The following is a 20963-nucleotide window of genomic DNA, read 5'->3' as shown; positions in this document are numbered from 1 at the left end:
TAGAACAATATATATACATATACCTCTTCTTTTCCAACCCCATATCCATTTCATACAAACCATTAACCAAATTTTTCAAAAAAACATACAAAATTGAATCCTGGAAATAACCCGAACCACCAGAACCAACCATTCCCTCCTTTCGGTCAATACCATGGTTTACAAAACCAACCAAACCAACCGAGCGTAAACATGCAATGGTTCCCGAACACCGAAAACCAACCGAACCTAAACTATATGTTTCCTTTTCGAACAGAACTTAAACATGTATGCCAACTACCTCATGCCCCAAAACCTCATGTCGGCGTTCGTGTCTACCTAGCCGGAGCCGGTGATGGTGCCGGAGACTCAAACGACATGGGCCTCCGGTTCAAGCCAAAAACCGACCCATAAACACGAAAAAAAACAACAACCGGGGGAGGAGATGACGCAACGTGATCCATACAAGCAATGGACCGAGGATGAGGAAGTAGCCATCGCAAGCGCTTGGATCGTCATTCCGGAGGATCCCAACGTTGATAAGTTTTTTAATATTAAGTATTTATATAACTTTATTTAGTGTTTATTAAAAATGTATATTAATTATGAAAAATAATTATAATTTGTAGCTAACTTTCAAGCCGTTAGAATATTTTGGAGGAAAGTATTTGAAGTTTGGCTCGCGCTAACGTGTAAACTTGAATACTACTGGGATAAAGAAGTGGTTCAAGCCCATGGAAGACCGTTAATTATGAGTGCAAAATATTTGCCGGGATATACAACCGTTTCCGTGGGAGTGGTTGGTGTAGCGGGCAAAACGACGCCGACATCCAATCTAAAGCGTTAAGCGACTTTCGAACTCAAGGGCAAACCGAAGGGCGGATTGGGAAAGCGTTTAAGCATTTAAGTTGTTTGGAAAAACTCAGGGTATGCCCGAAATGGAATGGTCCACCCTCCGTTCTGGTCGTTCGACGAGCCGGCGCATCATCCCGAGCTTCAAAAATGCCGAGGACATCGTCTTCGACAAATCCGAACACACCAAACACACTCTCCGGTGCTCATAACTTCAACTCCGTTGACGAACACGACGTGGTTAATTTAGATGCCGCCGCCGATGAAGTACATGAGTTGGCTCGACCTCACGGGTGTAACATTCATTAATTTTCAAAACAGAAAACCCGACTCGTTTTAAATTTTTGGTTTTGTTTCTATTTAAATTTATATATATTTTTATAATATTATTAATTAATCTCAATTTTCGTTTCACGTATTTTATGTGATCATTTCTACGCAATTATACTTTTCACCACTCTTGTAGTATTGTATACTCATTTAAAAACATTCACAATCAAGATCAAATATTTATGTACATGTCTCATGCAATTAACTTGAATTATTATTAAAATACTACTACTTTTATTATTATTATTATTATTATTATTATTATTATCTTTTCATATGTTACTTAACTAATAAAAACTAATGAATGTTTTAATTAAATAAAGTTGATTAAAATTGTTAAACCTTTTGAAAACCTCATTAAACTATTTTTACTTTGTGTTTTAATTATATTAAACATAATTTAATCTCTTAAATTCAATAAAACATGACACTCTAAAAATTCACTATAAAAGGAGGACCAATCTTCCATCTTTTCCACATCTCAATACATTCTTTTCTTAAGCTTAAGAACACTAACGAGTAAGTTATTCATAGCTTTTATTCATAGCATTTAATGCATTTTATAGCTTTTATTTTGATTTTACCTTGACTGTTCATACTTATTCATAAGTTGTTCTTCTTGATCATGTAACTTTTATCATAAAAATCTTATATTTTGGTTTTAACACTCATTATGATAATGGATATCCAAGATAAACACTTTGATTTTTCTAATTCTCGGATCAAACCTATTTATTTTGCAAGAACAAGCATGAATATGTATTTATCTAAATCTTATGATATGTTGATCATCATAAACTTATAAACTTTCTTTTAAACAAGATGATTTATAAAAATTTATTTTATTTAAATATATCTTATAATAGAAATAACAAACTTCATATCTTTTAATTAATAATTGAGTAAATTAATTATTATTTATTTTTTTCAACATAAACTAATATTAACAATTTATTTAAAAGAATTCATGCAAAACATTAAAGTTAATTAATTAGTAAATTAATTAATTATGTTACTAGAATAAAAAAACGTTTAATCATAAATTGTTATTAATATTGTTATTTAATATTATATTAATAAGTTTATAATTGTTTATCTACAAATCATTCTTCAACTAATAAACATCAAATGATTTATATAAACTTTAATTCATTTTTATTAAACTCATTTTAAATATAAAATCCCCAAGTCCCCATTTGTCATAAGTTAATGAAATAAATATTGAAATAATGTCTAATTCCTAAAATTAATATTATTTGACTTTTATAATCCCGGTAGTTAGTCTTTAAATTTTATATTTCTTTTTTAATTATAGTTCGTGAGGTTCGATCGTTTCAATTTCCTTAACGCGCTTTCTGTTGCTATCTCAAGTTTAACTTCAATTTCAATGTGAGTTTCTCACACCCACTTTTTAACGTTTTTTTTTATTACTTTTGGGGGTAACATATGTATCCTACAAAACTCAATTATTTACGATTTCGCTTACAAACTACCATTCACTACATGGACTTGTGTGTTTACTTGTTACTTGCTCAAAATTACTTGCACATGGATTTCTTCAAGAAAGTATGATCATACGTCCCCTTTGCACTCAGGACCTTGTTATTATGAGTGGAAAATGACCTCATTATCCAAGTACGTTGGTGTGTAATCCCAATTGGAAATGACCTTATTTGCTTTTCACAAGTTTTCATGGAATTGTATGGTTTTTATGTATTATATCAAACTGTGTGAATTCACTAATTATTAAGTTAGTTGACATTATTTTATACGTATGTTACAGGCATTCTTATTAGTGAATGAAACAAGAGAAGACACTAGACTTAGGATTATTAATAAAGTATATGACATGTTTCATTTCCTTGTAACTTTATTATTTGCAAAACAACATGTTATTTGAATCATCAAAGAAATAATGATAATATTGTCACTTAATAGTGTCACATGTGTTTTGAACAATTCGTACGTCACACTCGGGCGTATTCCGCTTTAGCCGGGGTGTTACAGATTGGTATCAGAGCCGTGACTATAAGATAAGACATTAGACGTAGTGTTCTAGTTGGTTATAGCATATTTTTATTTATTTAGGGTTGCATGATCATAAATTATGTGGGCATCATTTGATTGTTCAAAGCACTTACTTGTTACTATTTTACTGATGATACAATTACTTCAATTACACAAGCACACACAAGTCCAAGGCTTATGCTTAAAAACAAAGATTTTCAAACATTTTCAATAATCGATTTTTTTCAGTGTTCCGATATTTCTTCTTCTTAAACGAGGTGTTCAGTCGTTTCGAAACATATACCATGGAAATGGTAATGGAGATGAAAGAAACCAACAAACACCACGAAAAGCATGCCCAAACGCTGAAATTGCGACAAATGAAAAGACTACGAATCCCTCAAAGCGGACGAGTTTCACAAAGATTTCACAGAACTGCAACGACAACGTGTTGAAAAAATGCACGAATATTATGGACATTAGTTTTTTTTATGTATTTTTTGTATTTATTTTTTAATTTTAATGTATTTTTATTAACTATTTAATTTAATGGGTTTTTATTTGTTTAGTTTAATTATAAAATAAAAATAATAAAAAATGGTGACGTGGCAAAGGAGGAGCTACAACACCATTACACCCCAAAAACAAAAACCTAGAATTTGCTGACTGGGCGTCACGTGTCGCAATTCGTCCTAACTTGTAGCCCCTCCACTACACATAGCCTAAGTGAACAACTTTAACCATAAAAACTAATCTATTTACTAAAATGCTTTTGGCCTTAACGGTATTCAGGAATTAGATGTTGAATATCCTTTCCAAGAGAATTGTGTTAGAGTCATGATGTTGTCAACTATGTATAATTTAGGAGGTAGAGTTAAAAGGTTTGTGAGTTTTTGTTAAAAGAAAACTAATCTATTTGTTCGAAAACTCAATTCAACAATTACACCTATACTTTTAGAGACAAATCAACACAAGTACCCTAAAATTAGTTTGAAAGGTTATGAATAGTCAAATAGAAATGCAAGAAACAATCTACTAACGAATATACAACCTAATAAAAATATTTATGATGATCTCAAATCCAAGAAACAATCAAGGTTGATTAAACACAAAGCTTATCTTCAAAACATCACTCTTTATCCATTTGAGTTCTTACCAAAATCCCTTCCTCAAATTTATATCTAGTCCAGTATGTTTTGGTACATCTAACAGCCTTAACTTTAACATGTGAAGATACAAGAATTAGCACATGAGGATACTGAATTCGAGCAACTCTAAAATGATTGACAATAACCCAATTGTTATCAAACTTTATTAACCTGCAATCCAAAACGCTGTCAGAGCTCATGAAGAAACAAGGTTTCTTCTGCGACCTCCCTCTGGTGTGAGAATAAGCGACTTTGTATTGAGTGAGAGAGTAGAGAATAAATAATGATTACATCACTTAAGTTACATGTAAGTGATTTTTATACCCTCTGTTTGGTTGGGTTGGAGCAATAGTGGTCTCCTTTCGGAGGAATGTGTGTCGGAATTAGTTACGAGTAGTCCTCATCAAATATCTTCTGCACAAGTCACTGGCCTAGCGGGTTCCATTTATATGTATTGATCGCACTACTTATGCTCCTTCTTCCGAAAGTCACACCTTACACGTAGCTTCATCCAAGTATGTTCTATGTTCTTTCGTGGTTCGTTCATTTAAGACTTAACCTTTGTGATGTCTAACCTTTATTCATGCATTAAATAACACATCTACACACATTTTCTATTTGAATAACTTTATATTTTTAACACTTACGGTAATTCAACTAATAAATCAATCAATCATGCATAACATTTTAAGTTTTCACATACAAAATTTTGTTGATGTTTTCAAAACGTTTTGAACTCCCAACAAGTAATTTTTTCTTAAAACATTGAATATCAATTTCAAAATACTTAGTTCTTTCGTGAAACACTTGAGTTGCTGAAATCTAAATTGCAACATAATTATCACAAAACAATTTAATTAAAGACATTCAAATGTTTCTCTCAACCAAATTATTCATTTTGTTTTTGGTTGCCCACGTAAAAACTTCCCAAGAGGTCATCTATGGAAAGTCACATATCCTGATACTATTCTCTCTTGGACATGCTTAACTGTGGAGTTCTCCTCTCATCCACCAACGTTGAACCAAAAAACGCATTGGTGTATAAAAGACATGACATTCCTTATGCACAAAGAATCTCTATGCCCACTGCCAATGTAAGATTCGTCTATGGTGTTACGAAATTGTAGAACTATGTATGATTATATTTTCACAACACGTAATTAGCATATAACACATATGAATCATCTTTTGATTATTTTATAGTAGTTTTTTCGATTCTTTCAACTCAAGGTAATCTCATTTTATTCTTCCACTATTTAGACATGTATCAAATACTTATAAGAGGAGGGGGCAGAGTGCCCTATGTGGGTGTCCTCCGGGTGACCCAATACCGGAGATGCCTCGGGGCAGAAGAAAATTTTCTCTGAGCGGGGTAGTCATGCCGATCGTCCCGTTGTATTTTAGATTTCCAATGGCCGACATTCTTTAATTTTTATTTTTGTATAATATTAATATTAATTATTTAAAACTGATGAAAGATGAGCAATTATGCGCTTGAAAGATGGATTAAGATGTAATGATGAAAGTGTTATATGACGCTTATGTGACGGGAAGAGAGGATTAAAAAATAAAAAAAAATGGATTGGCTCGGAGCATGGGATGGATACCCTCATACCCCCACTATCCTAACAAAATACTTAGTAAACTATATATAGATACTAGCTTTTATCTCCCATATTATGGGGTTGTTTTACATGAGTCGTTTATAATATTTATACGTATTTAGGATTTTAATTTTATTTATTGTAAGTAAACTAATAATATACTTAAGATTTGATGATGAAAGAGTTTCACAAATAAATGAGACACGATAACTCGATTTAAAAGCTATCTGGGATTGATGAGACCTATGACTCGTTTTTTTACTATAAAGTTGTTTCTTAATTATAAATAATATTATTTTAAAAAAATAAAAAATTGGATATTAATTTTTAGTATATTTATATTTTATAGGATTTTCATACCAAATATTTAATAAGATTAATTTTTAATATAATAAGATGTTATAACCCGGTTTAGGACTATTTGGGTTTGATAAGATCCATTCCCGTGAATTCATGTCAAATGCATAAGAAACTTTTATTACAAATAAAGCAATCTGATGGCTTGAGAGAATTGAAGAATGTTTCGTTTATATATATTTTAAGATTTATTAAACAATACATTACTTATTCCCTAATTATTGAAACCAACATGTACGTATATATCACAAGTGTACAACTTGACCTTCACCATGCTCGATATGTTACCATATAAACTCCACACACTATGGATCCAAATCCTTAAAACACCCTATTACTAGCTCAACCAATCTCTCTCTCTCTCAAGAATCTAGAGAGAGACAATTACAATGGCGAATAAAACTGTTTTGGCCCTTTTCATCACTCTCTACCTTTCAACCTTTGTTTATGAAACCTACGCCAACAAACAAGTTCATGCTCTGGTTCGACTCTACAAGGCGAAGCTGTCGAAAGATCCAACCGTAAACACGAGCCATTTCGAGCCACCTACAAGATTACATAAGCCGAATGTTGTTCTTCCTCAAAATGGCAGAAAAGCGAGTGATAAAATCGACAAACTTCCCGGCCAACCGTATGTTAAGTTCGACCAGTATGGTGGCTATGTTACCGTGAACGAATCCGCGGGACGAGCATTTTATTATTACTTTGTTGAAGCTGAGAAGTCTAAGGAGTCTTTGCCTCTTCTTCTGTGGCTAAATGGAGGTAATTCTGCTTAAGATTATTTGTTTTAATTTGAATACGAGTATATTATTAACTTTTATACAATATATGATTTTTTTAAAAAAAATATGTATATTATTTATAGTAAAAAATATATATTGTTATGTGTCTCACAAAACCCAAATAGCTTTTAAACCGGATTATAACATTTCATTTATTTATGAAAACCTTTTGTCATCAAGTACTAAGTATATTATTAACTTACGTACAATAAATAAAATTAAAATCTAAAGAATTTATATAAATGTTATAAACAAATAATGTAAAGCAACTCTTGTGTAACACGGGGGATAAAATCTATATATATATTTAGAGTGCTAGAAATGTTATGTTAATTTACTTTATAAGTTTATTTTTTCATTTTTTTAATATTAAAAACAAACAAAAGTGTAGAAACTTTTCAAGTTGAAAGCAAAAAATACGGCAGCATGTGATATGATATCATATTCCCTATCCAGCGGAGGTGTCAAGGTTGGACACAAGTGTACTTTGAATTTACTGTATATTTTTACTAAATATAGATAAACAATTATACAATAACTCATTCACCAGAAATAGGGTAAACCGATAACAAAAGACGATCCTATATGTTCGCAATCATGAAAAATATTAAGTAGTCCTAGCCCACAATCTCCTGTTCTGGAAAGACCCGTCACACTAAGCCCATTGTGATAAAACCCGGTTAATGTTGGAGTCAAATTTGAAACCTCACAATCTTCAGCACAAATCTTCATCTCCCATCCAATATCAGTTAAATTAAAGCCCATTCACATTTACCTGACAAGTATGATTATAAATTAGTATGATTATAAATTAGAATACTAAAATAGTTTTAACCTTCATTCTTTTAGAAAGACAAAACGTTAAACAAACTTTTTGATACAATCAATTCGAGTCAAAGGACCTTTTAATATTAAAAAAATTAATATCGAATAATTTATGCATTTTAAAAGTTTAATGAACTTGAAACATTTTAAAGCACCATAATTTTAGTGAAACTTCATTTCCGAAGCCATCTTCAAGAAGACGATGAGCAAGACAAGACAACTACAAAGTTTATAAAATTTACTCAACCAACATATTTATTTATAAAATAAACAAATAATTGCATGTATGGACAATCATACAACATTACACTTGAATCATACAAGGAAAACATGTGATAAAGGAATATAATAATTTCTAGCTTCGAATGCATGATATACACATATTACATATATATTGAGGGAGAGAAAATGGATGAGGATAAATGTTTCAACATATACTCCATGTTTAACATCTTATTTTCTATTTTTTTCGAGTTTTTTAAAACGATTTTTGGATTATTTATAAGATTACCAATTACCTGCCTACCCGATAGGAAACTTGACAGAAAAGTTAAGATAATCCCATTTCTCAAGCAATCACTTAGCATTTTTAATTCTGATTTTAAATGGCTAGCTAGCTAATAAATATACAAAGAATGTTCAAGCAGATATACTTTAATTATTTATTATATTTTTATTAATAGATTTATATTATTTTTTAAACTCAAAACTAAAACACCATGTTTTTCTCTCTCCCCCCCCTCCCTCTTTTAATTATCTTCACTACAGTTTACATCAATAATTATAAACTTCCGTTTTACCTAGGTTTGATTTGAATCTGAAGCCTATTTAAAATGCATATGTTGTCTCTACCGGACTGGACTAGCCTCACATTTGGTAAAAAATAACAAAAAAAAAACTAGAAAAACTATAAGAATTGTTTCAATATGTAAAAATATTTTTAAAAAATTCAACCCTTATTTAATATAAAAAAATTCCATTGCAAGGGTTTTTAACTACTCTAACCTACTTCTATTAGACTATTACCGTCTACGTTTTCACGTTGTAGGATTTGAACTCTCGATTTATTTTGGTGTAGGATTTAATTAAACTCTAAACTTCTAAGCTAGATGTCTTACCACCAGGTCATTCATACTTTAGTAGGATGGTAGTAGCTAAGGTATAAATAAGATGTTAATAATTCAATTCTTATGAAGTGTAATATTTAGCACGTCATAGGGAAAAAAAGTCTCATCACCATAATATTTAGCGTTGTAATTTGTATATAGTAAATTTTGATACAATAATTGTTATTAGCTACAGACTTTTTTGTGCTTTATATTTGACATCAAGGCACTGATTGAAGAGATGTTTGGATATTAGTACACGGAAGTAGTTGTATGATATAGATTTTTCCTTGTAACAACCAACCATCGCCATCCCTCATATATCTTTTACATGATTATGTCTTCTCCTTATCTTATTATTTATATAGATATATATATTATTATTGCTACTATTGTTGTTAAGATTATTAAATTTTCTTTTTATAAGGTGTGAATTTTTAAACGTGAGCTAAATTAACGAACACGCAAGTCATGTTTGGATTCATATATTATGTCCGGCCCAGCGACGTGACGTGCTCAAAAACACCTACTACTTTTTATAATATCATTGTGAGAGGTGTGTGTGTGTGTGGGGGGGGGGGGGGGGGAGTTCTTGGATATGTATATATATGCAATTATGCATGTAAGTCCATACTTAAGGAAAGGTAATTAACATCCATAAGTTCACACTGAAAATCTTCTATATGTATATTCATTGAAGGCCCTTTAGTCTAGTGATGTTTAATACACAAATTGTAGAATTTCAAAAGAACTTGTGGAAAAAGGTCATAGATATAATAAAAAAATAAAAATCTTAAAACTAAACTACGCAACCATTTGCAATACGTTACTGGCATATGCATAATCCTATAATTAAAAGTCTTGCAAACTCAACATATTTACATTTGATAAGACCACTAGACAACATGTGTGTTCAACATCAAAACTATTGTATTGGAATGGTCGGTATCCAAAGGTTATATACAGATATAAAAACCATAATTATATCTCTAGAGGGGGGGGGGGGGGGGAGAGAGAAGGCCACCTCTCTAGAATCATATTGGACATGAAAAGTATACTAAAAACATATAATCTAAAGAGCAGAAACTCAGAAAGTATTATTGAATTTGTATTTTCAGTGTAATATTAAATACAATTTATTTTTATTATTGAATAACTGGAATTTAATTAACTAATTAAAAACTATTAAGAATTATTAAAAGGAATCTTTTGATGGTGCTTGTGATCGTGTTTATATTGATGACCATGCATAATAATACAAGCAAACTGTCGTAAATAAATGAACCCACACAATAGTTGTCTCTACACATCTCACGCCACCATGCATGTTACCATCAATTATGTGTCTCTCCATTTTATTATTATTTATTATATTATAAAGTGTTATTTTTTCTAAGATTCGTTTACAAAGTTTGTTTATTTAGACCAAAAATATTTGCACATAAAACGTACAGTTTTGGAGTGTGAAATTGATATAAATAATTATGGAACAACTCTTTTAGGTTTTAACTGTACCCTTTTAATGATTTAACTATGGGTAAATAGTAATTATTAAAAGTAGATAGTTAACCTTTTGGGCTAGCCCAATTGGTTACGCCAATTAATATGACAATGAAGAAAAGGACTAGTCTTTCATCAAAGAGGTTGCCAGTTCAAATCTGAGTCACACGGCGGGTTCTATCATGTCTGCATTATGTTAGAGGATTTTAGCTCTTGTGACGGTGTAACTGGTGTTAAGTGGCATAAGGGGAGAAGGTTTCTCCGAAGATGTGGGGAGGACCCGACCAGGATCCAAGGGTGACGCCCTTTGGGAGAAACTCTTTGGGGCGGGTTGGCCACAAGCCGACTTGTGATCACCCATTCATACCAAAGATAATCGCCGAAAAAGTGAATAGTTGTTTTAGTAAACATTACATGATCTTTTATGTTATCAATCTTTTTAATTTGTAGTACGAAGTTTGAAACTTGATTTAAAGAGTTTTTATCATGATTTTAAGTTTCCTCATTGATAATGTTTTATAGTGAGTCATAATTAGTATAAATGGTTGACAATTCATTTAGAAAAGCTTGATCAAGTATTCGGGGTAGTTACTAACTGTTAGGAAAATAAACTAAATAGTGAGAATATTAAGAAGGATTAAGAATGTTGGAGAATGAAAATGAGTATATATATAATAATTAACGGTTGACATTAATTCAACGTTTCATGACACTATGCTACAAATATTAGATAACAAGTTTTATTAGGAATTATAAAAATCTTATCAATATATGTATATGTTGATTTAACTCATGGTTATTTCACCTTATAATCTAACTTTCTTTTGTGTTTCATGAATCTGATTATACCACTACACACAAACGTTATTTTTTTTCTTTTTTCAAATTAATTTTGTGTTGATATCGTATCCATAGGTAAAATATATTTAGTAGTCAGTCATGAACTGCAGTTCTATAATTACATGATATGAAGGCAATGGTTATTCACACACCATTTTTGGTTATTCGCACACCCTCTTAACACACATATTATTTTTATATACACCCTATAAAGGGTGTATGAATAACACATCCCGATATGAAAAGGTTTTATGTTTATGAACTAGCTTCTCAAAGAAACATGTGGTCCCAGCTTATTCAAATTTTCATGTAGGAAATGTAGTTAATAAGTTTATAAAATGAAAAGATGTTTGGATTAATAACATAAATAACTTATAATATATTACTTACTTTGTACTGATGCAAATTTCATAATTTAGGTTAAATTTTAACATATATTAAGCTTTATGATAATAAAAAATTGTCATGGTTTATAAGAAATACACAACATGAATAAATAGTTAACAGCTCATGTTTTTTAAAAGCAATTTGATGGCATGATGGAATGACAAGTCACATGTGCATATCATATGCTTGTGACTCTTGCACATTTGCATGTTACGTGTGTTGTAAAATATATTGATAATATTCGTTGGCAAAGTGTCACACATTACATGCACATGCTAACATACATGCATAAATAATAATCTTTTTACAATATATAATATTGACATAGATTTGTTTACATGCTTTATACCAAGTACCAACTAATTTTTGGTTTAACTTTTTTTAAAGTGTATATGAATCACCTTTTAGTTTATTATTAACCACACTTGTACATAAATAATAATAGGTATATATATATGATCGATATGAAGTCAATTTTATTGTGTATTTAGGGCTGGGCTGTTCGTCGCTCGCTTATGGAGCAACGCAGGAGCTCGGACCATTCCGAGTCAATAGTGATGGGAAAACTCTTTACCGAAACAAATTTTCTTGGAATCGCGGTATTAATAAAATTTTCTTTGTTGTTAGTACACATAAAGTTTGGTTACACGTGCTTACATTGTTGTTAAATTTGGTAAAATTTCAGCGGCAAACGTTTTGTTTCTAGAGTCGCCGGTTGGAGTAGGGTTTTCATATTCTAACAAATCCTCAGACTACAAAAATGGGGGACAAATCGACGGCTGCGGATAACTACGTGTTCTTGTTGAATTGGCTAGAGCGATTTCCAGAGTATAAAGGACGAGATTTTTATTTGGCAGGAGAGAGCTATGCTGGACATTATGTACCTCAGCTCTCGCAAACCATCATCTACCACAACTTAATAGCTAATAAAACACTAATCAATCTCAAAGGGATCCTTGTAAGTGTTATGATTCCACATTGGTTCTCTTATTTTCACGTACACAACATTAATAAGACTATCTTGATCTTTTTGGCCTTTCAACAATCAAGTACAACCACTAAATTGGAGGTAGACAAGAAGTGTATCATTGGTGTACCTAGAGTGCTAACACCCCACATACTATTTGGTTCCAAACCACTATTTTAGCCTTTTAGGGTAGGACCACAGTGCATGTTATGTGGTCATATGCTCTTATTCTTAGATTGCTAAAAGACTTTATATAGGGAACAAAGAACATGTCCATATTGCCAGAAAGCTAAATCCCATCATTTTCTTATGGACTTATTAATAATTCTTTTGTATATAATTGTGTTTTCAAGGTTTGAAACTTATATGATCAAACTCATAGGTGTAACTTAGTACAATGTAATCTGTTTAATTATGTTTGTTAACAATATAATATAATAACACCAAATAAATAACGGTAGCTAAAACTTTATTATGTTTTGGTGGCTGTTAGCGACGTACACTAAGTTGGATTCGTCGCTATATTGTTACATTTTTAATTTACGCGACTTATGCAGATTGGGAACGCAGTAATTAATGACGAGACTGATACAATCGGGATGTATGACTACTTTGGTTCACACGCGTTAATCTCAGATGAAGCTGCTTTTACAATCCGTAAATATTGTAACTTTTCACCAGAGGCAGTAACGCAATCAGATTCGTGCATTGACGCCACGAATGATGCTGATTATAACATTGAAGCTATTGACATCTACAACATCTATGCCCCGTTATGTTTCGATGGCAATCTTACTACCAAACCTAAGAAGACATCGGTACGGTCTTACTTCATGCATCATTACACAAACACACTAACATATCAACATTTGTGTCTGAAAAGTTGCCACCAAATAAGGTTGTAAAGTTGCGACGAAATTTGAGCGGTTGCAAACTAGTGACCGGCCACCTACTTGGTCGCCTGTCACCAAACGGTGACGGTAAACCAGTTGCAAGATTTGTGACGACATTGGTAGCTAATATCACCACAAGTAACTGTTGGTTGCGAAATGATTGCCAACGAATTTACACACCATTGTTTTTGCATACACATTTTCAGTCGTAAATAGGGGTACCCATGAAACCGAAATAACCGATGTAACCAAACCGAAATATATTAACCCAATTAAACATCAAAAGTTTTTTTTTCCCTAAACACCAATATGATGGGTCGGTTTTGGTTTTGCACAAACCAAAAGCAGAACCGAACCAATCAGAAACCATACTGAAAAGTCAATTAAAAGTAATTCATAAGAACTATTAAATGGTTTAACACAAAATATAAATCCAAATGTATTAAATCCAAATATATAATAATCAATAAACTCTAGTTAACCAAAATACAGTAAAAATGTGTCCAAAGTTTCTCACTGAAATTCTTATATTGTGTCATTTTTCTTGGGCCCAAACTTTTCAAGCCCAATATGAAAAATCTTAAAAGAAGCATATAGAAATAGAATTGTCTTATGGTGTGGCTATAATGTTATATATGTTTGGTGCATACAGTGGCAGAATATTGATCCTTGTAGCGATTACTACACCTATGCTTATATGAACCGCCAAGATGTTCAAGAGGCTCTCCATGCCAATGTAACCAAGCTCCACTATGACTGGGAACCATGCAGGTTTGTGTGCAAAATTTTGTCACTAAATGGTCACTATATCTAATATCTTTTAACCATATATGTCAAAATCATGCTGTGAAGTCCTTAAAGGTTGGCTAGACAGCTCCTCTACAGTTATTCCACTCCTCAAGGAATTCATGAAATACAAGCTTCGCGTTTGGATATTCAGGTAAAACACGAAGAAATTATGTTCGTTTTGTCACGAAGTTGTCGCTAACTTGTTGCATTGAATTCCTTTTTGGTATTGCAGCGGAGACACCGATGGAAGAGTACCAATCACCTCAACCAAGTATTCCATTGATTCCATGAAACTTCCTGTAAAAACTAAATGGCATCCCTGGTTTCATCAAGGAGAGGTAAAACACTTGTGTAACTAATAAGTTATAAATGTAGTTAATAATAACATTGAGTTAAAATGACAGGCCGCGGGCTTTGCACAAGTTTATAAAGGCGATCTAACATTAGCGACGGTTCGAGGTGCCAGCCACCAGGTGCCAAGTTACCAACCAAAGAGAGCTCTTGCACTTGTTAGTCATTTCCTGTCAGGAAAGCCACTAATGGATTCTTCAAGACGTTGATTTGATTATACACACTATTCTTTTAGAAATATGCAGATTTATTGCTTCTTAAAGTTGTAATTAGGTCAATTTGATTATTGTTGATCATTAATTGGTGATATAAAGTGAACAATTTGTGGAGATACACACCTAATATGTTTAGAAGTTTTGCATTGTATCAATTGTCTTGTATTGTTTATAATGTTAGTGCATAATAAATATTGGTTAGACTTTGGTGAAAAGTTGAGAATTGATTAGAGGCGGACATTGACCAGGCGTCTTCAACTATTTTTAAAAATAATGCCTTCAACATCCGAAACCTCGCTCGTAATTGTTGAGAAAAACGACCACCTAGCCACGAACGGTAAACAAAAATACGGAATTAAACTTCGTTTGACTAAACTTTTTCCCGACCCGAATGAACCAATGAGGATGCAAACAAATAGGGTAATTAAAAGTAAAAGTGACACAATAAATTTTAGCGTGGAAAACCTCTCAACGCGAGAGTAAAAAAACCACGGGACTACTAGAGCCGCTTTAAATCCACTATCACCAATAATGAGCAATACAAAAGTTATTCTCTAGGTAAAACTAGAGGCATACACAAATCATCATATTCTTGGTACAAACTAACATCAAGTATATGAAATCAAAACTACAAAAGAGTAATGAGTAAGAGGTATCACCAACAAGAGAATGAATCGATCTTTGGCACGTCTCTTATCTTCACCAAAATACCAAAAACCTTGGAGTCGTCTCTGTTGATCTTTGGCAGCAACAAAGGAACTCCAAAAAAAAACCCCTTCGTATATGTTTGTGTTTTTTCGACAGAATGCATCAAAATAGAAAAACAATTTATATATGTCTATGATTCTTGTTATCCACTAAAAGCCCATGTCAGCCCAAGGTCCAAAACCAAAATCACCAAGTTGGTTTTGGTGTATATATCATAAAGTAGCAAAAGATATATATTATTATTTTCTTTTCTTCTTTTTTTATTAAATAATAATACTAGTAATAAAACCCATGTAGGATAATATTGTTGGGTTTTCTCATGGGCAAAAGTACCCCAACAAATCTCTCCCTTTTTGTCTATGAGAAAGAACTCACTACTCCAGCGAGTGAGTAACAAATCTTCAACTTCTCCCTTGCCAAAGCTTTGGTCAACATATCGGAACAATTATCATCGGTATGAACTTTATCAAGTTCAAACAACTTATCTTCAATAGCATCTCTAATCCAATGATACCTCACATCAATATGTTTTGTTCTCTTATGATACATAGAGTTCTTAGCTAGGTGAATAACACTTTGATTATCACAAAGAACCACGTAGCAATGTTGCATAAAGCCAAGCTCTTGCATAAATCTTTTCAACCACAATAATTCTTTGCATGCTTCTGTTGCTGCCATATACTCTACCTCTATAGTAGACAAAGCAACACACTTTTGCAGTCTTGACTGCCATGACACGGCTCCCCCTGCAAATAACATCAAATATCCAGAAGTGGACTTCATGTTGTCCTTATTTCCTGCCATATCAGAATCCGTGTAACCAACAAGCATTGCCTCCCCATTTCCAAATGTTATACCCAATTTGGAAGTACCTCGTAAATATCTAAGTATCCACTTAACTGCTTCCCAATGCTTCCTACCCGGATTTGACAAGAACCGACTAACAACACCTACTGCATGGGCAATATCAGGTCGTGTACATACCATAGCATACATCAAGCTACCAACCGCTGATGCATATGGAACACCATCCATCTCTTTAATCTCTTTCTCAGAAGTAGGGCAATCTTTTTCAGTTAACTTAAAGTTGGGATTAAGAGGTTTACTAACCACATTAACTTTAGACATCTTGAATCTGCTAAGCACCTTTTCAATGTATTGCTCTTGTGACATGTGCAACTTCTTTGAAGCTCTATCTCTAGTAATCCGAATGCCAGGAATATTCTTAGCTGGCCCCAAGTCTTTCATAAAAAACGACTTGCTTAATTCTTTCTTCAGCTGGACAATTCTTTCCGCATTCTTGCCAACAATCAACATATCATCAACATAAAGCAATAAAATGATAAAATCATCATCACCAAACCTCTTAAAGAAAACACAGTGATCAGATGCAGTCTTTCGGTAGCCTTGCATCCCCATAACTGACTCAAATTTCTTGTACCACTGTCTCGGTGCTTGCTTCAACCCATAAAGACTTTTATGAAGTTTACAAACATAATCTTCTTTACCTTTAACCTGAAAACCTTTAGGTTGCTCCATATAGATCTCCTTATCGAGATCACCGTGAAGGAATGTTGTCTTGACATCCATTTGCTCAACCTCGAGATCAAGACTAGCAGCTAAACCAAGGATCACCCCGATGGAACTCATCTTCACAACTGGAGAAAAATCTCATCAAAATCAATACCTTCTCTTTGACTGAACCCTTTGACCACCAATCTTGCCTTGTACCTAGGCCGTGAGGTATGCTCTTCAGTCTTCAATTTGTAGACCCACCTGTTCTTCAAAGTTCTTTTGCCCTTAGGCAACTTCACCAACTCAAAGGTATTGTTCTCATACATGGAATTCATCTCATCTTGCATGGCTTCAAACCACTCTCTTTTATGCTTATGTTCCATGGCCTCTTTATAATACTCGGGCTCTCCCCTATCAGTGAGTAATACATACTCACCAGCCGAATAACGAGTAGAAGGTTTACGATCTCTCGTAGACCGCCTAAGTGGGACAAATGCAGGCATATCTACTGGTAACTCGGGATGAATATCCTCATCCACATCCACCTGCTCTTGATTATCAACAATATCGGTACCATGTTGTTCGTCATTTTGAATATCATCTTCGTGTTGTGGCTCAGATTGCTGAGTAGGAATAGGATCCAAATCAAAGAGATCATCAATATACTGAGGAACTACCTGTGTCTTCTCACTATCTTTCAAACTCTCGTTTTCCACAAACACAACATCAAGACTTCTAACAAGCTTCTTTGAAACCGGATCATATAGCCTGTATCCAAACTCATCTTGACCATAACCAAGGAATATACACTGTCTAGACTTCACATCAAGCTTTGATCTTTCATCTTTGGGAATATGCACAAATGCTTTGCATCCAAAGACCCACAAATGACTATACGAAACATCTTTGCCACTCCAAACCCTGTCTGGAACATCATTATGCAAAGGAATACAAGGAGTAAGATTAATAACATGTACCGTTGTAAGTAAAGCTTCTCCCCAAAAGGAATTAGGCAACCCTGCATGTGAGAGCAAACACTTAAACCTTTCAACTAAGGTTCGGTTCATCCGTTCTGCTAAACCATTCAACTGTGGTGTCTTAGGAGGTGGCCTTTGGTGTTGAATACCCTTCTCTCTACAATAAGCATTAAAAGGACCAATGTATTCACCTCCATTATCTGTACGAACACACTTGAGCTTCTTCCTAGTCTGTCTCTCAACTAGGGCATGAAACTGCTTAAACACATCAAATACTTGATCTTTAGACTTTAAAGTATAAACCCATACCTTCCTCGAATGATCGTCTATAAACGTGACAAAATATAAGCAGCCCCCAAGTGTTCTAGTCTTCATAGGACCACATAAGTCTGAATGCACCAAGTCAAGTATACTTTCTTTTCTATAAGGCAGATGACTATGAAAAGAAACTCTCTTTTGCTTACCATTCATACAATGAGAACACTTCTTCAAATGAACATCTTTCACATCGGACAAGGCATCTTTCTTCAATAAAATAGACATCCCCTTTTCACTCATGTGAGCAAGTCTCTTATGCCACATATCAGTCGCATCAGAATTCGTCAATGAATTAACCGAGTCTCTGGAAATCTTTGGATGTGCCATGTACAACTTTGAAGTTCTTTCACCTCTTGCCACAATCAACGAACCACGAGTGAGTTTCCAAATTCCACCACCAAAGGTACTGTGGAAACCATCATCATCTAATGTGCATGCGGAGATCAAATTAAGTCTAATATCCGGAACATGTTTCACATTGTGTAAAACCAAATCCATCCCAGTATCAAACATCCCCAACACCAACGATCTTTGATAGCCCATTATTACCCATATTGACATTCCCAAAATCACCAGGAGTATAAGACGAATAAAAATCCCTTTGTGATGTCACATGACAAGTAGCACCACTGTCAACAACCCAACGCGAATCATCACGTGCAATGTTCACCCTATCTAAGCACAACAAATATAAAACTCTTCGGTGGCAATGTTAGTTTTAGAAGTACCTTCATCACCGTCATCTTTCTTGTAGTTGTTCTTTTTATTGTTGTAATTAGCCTTCTTGTTCTCCTTTTTCAGTTGCCTGCAATACTTTATTGTGTGCCTTTTTCTACCACAATGATGATACTCATATTCTTCAAACTTCCCTTTGGACTTACTGCGGTACTTTGTTCTATTACTCGGACCTCTGCTATGGCTTCTCCCCCTACTTTCGGTAACTAAGGCATCTGACTGTGAAGAGGAACCTTGTGACTTTCTTCTCATCTCTTCATTTATAATATTACCTTTAGCTAATTCCATAGTAATAATATCGTTAGCTGCGGAGTTGGACAACGATGTCCTAAAAGTCTCCCAAGAATCCGGTAAAGTACCAAGAAGCCATAAACCTTGTATCTCGTCTTCAAACTTAATACCCATAACTGCAAGCTGATTAATAACACCCTGAAAAACATTCAAATGATCAGTAACAGGAGTTCCATCACGTATTTTAAGTTTATCAATTGTTTAATCAAGAACAACTTATTGTTCCCAGTCTTCCAAGCATACAACTCTTCAAGCTTGGTCCATAAAGTACGAGCATGACTCTCCCCGCTAATATGGTTCAAAACATTATCATCAACCCATTGCCGAATATACCCGCAAACCTTCCGATGCAAAATATTCCATTCTTCATCAGTTTTATTTTCAGGTTTATCGGTATTAAAAACAGACAAATAATAATCCTTCACATAAAGAAGGTCTTCCATCTTGCCTTTCCAAACATGATAATTGGAACCATTCAAACTCACCATCCTACCCGTATTAGCTTCCATCGTTCAAACAAGTCTTAACCCAAGAACAAGAGCTGAAGCTCTGATACCACTTTGTTGGGAAAAACGACCACCTAGCCACGAACGGTAAACAAAAATGCGGAATTAAACTTCGTTTGGCTAAACTTTTTCCCGACCCGAATGAACCAATGAGGATGCAAACAAATAGGGTAATTAAAAGTAAAAGTGACACAATAAATTTTAGCGTGGAAAACCTCTCAACGCGAGAGTAAAAAAACCACGGGACTACTAAAGCCGCTTTAAATCTACTATCACCAATAATGAACAATACAAAAGTTATTCTCTAGGTAAAACTAGAGGCATACACAAATCATCATATACTTAGTACAAACTAACATCAAGTATACGGAATCAAAACTACAAAAGAATAACGAGTAAGAGGTATCACCAACAAGAGAATGAATAGATCTTTGGCACGTCTCTTATCTTCACCAAAATACCAAAAACCTTGGAGTCGTCTCTGTTGATCTTTGGCAGCAACAAAGGAACTCCAAAAAAAAACCCTTTCGTATATGTTTTTGTTTTTTCGGCAGAATGCATCAAAATAGAAAAACCAATTTATATGTCTATGATTCTTGTTATCCGCTAAAAGCCCATGTCAGCCCAAGGTCCAAAACCAAAATCACCAAGTTGGTTTTGGTGTATATATCGTAAAGTAGCAAAAGATATATATTATTATTTTCTTTTCTTTTTTTATTAAATAATAATACTAGTAATAAAACCCATGTAGGATAGTATTGTTGGGTTTTCTCATGGGCAAAAATAGCCCAACAGTAATTTCATCATATTTCGAGTGATTGCCGTATTAATCTTCCATTAGAAACTCTAGAGCTTTTTTCACGGTCACGTGGCGCATGCGCACACAGACACACATATAAATATAGATTGATGTTGACGTGTTTTCAACTTCGGCGACATTATCCGCTAGAAACTCGTGACGACTAGAGACATCCTCGGTAA

At 33.5% G+C, this 20963-nt stretch overlaps 1 pseudogene across 1 annotated transcript; it reads left to right on the top strand.

Moving 5' to 3' along the window:
- Positions 1-6481: 6481 nt before the first annotated feature.
- Positions 6482-15043, top strand: LOC143575844 (serine carboxypeptidase-like 40; annotated as a pseudogene). Its single transcript, XR_013142841.1, has 8 exons — positions 6482-7039; positions 12209-12316; positions 12403-12675; positions 13242-13502; positions 14230-14347; positions 14424-14517; positions 14599-14704; positions 14771-15043. The product of XR_013142841.1 is annotated as a serine carboxypeptidase-like 40 (transcript).
- Positions 15044-20963: the final 5920 nt, after the last annotated feature.

The sequence above is a fragment of the Bidens hawaiensis genome, unplaced genomic scaffold (assembly GCF_021521415.1).
Source record: "Bidens hawaiensis isolate Kalapana, Puna unplaced genomic scaffold, B.hawaiensis_p1.1 tig00027762_1, whole genome shotgun sequence".
Taxonomy (NCBI): domain Eukaryota; kingdom Viridiplantae; phylum Streptophyta; class Magnoliopsida; order Asterales; family Asteraceae; genus Bidens; species Bidens hawaiensis.
The sequence above is the reverse complement of the archived record's forward strand: the minus strand, read 5'-3'. Positions and strand labels throughout refer to the sequence as shown.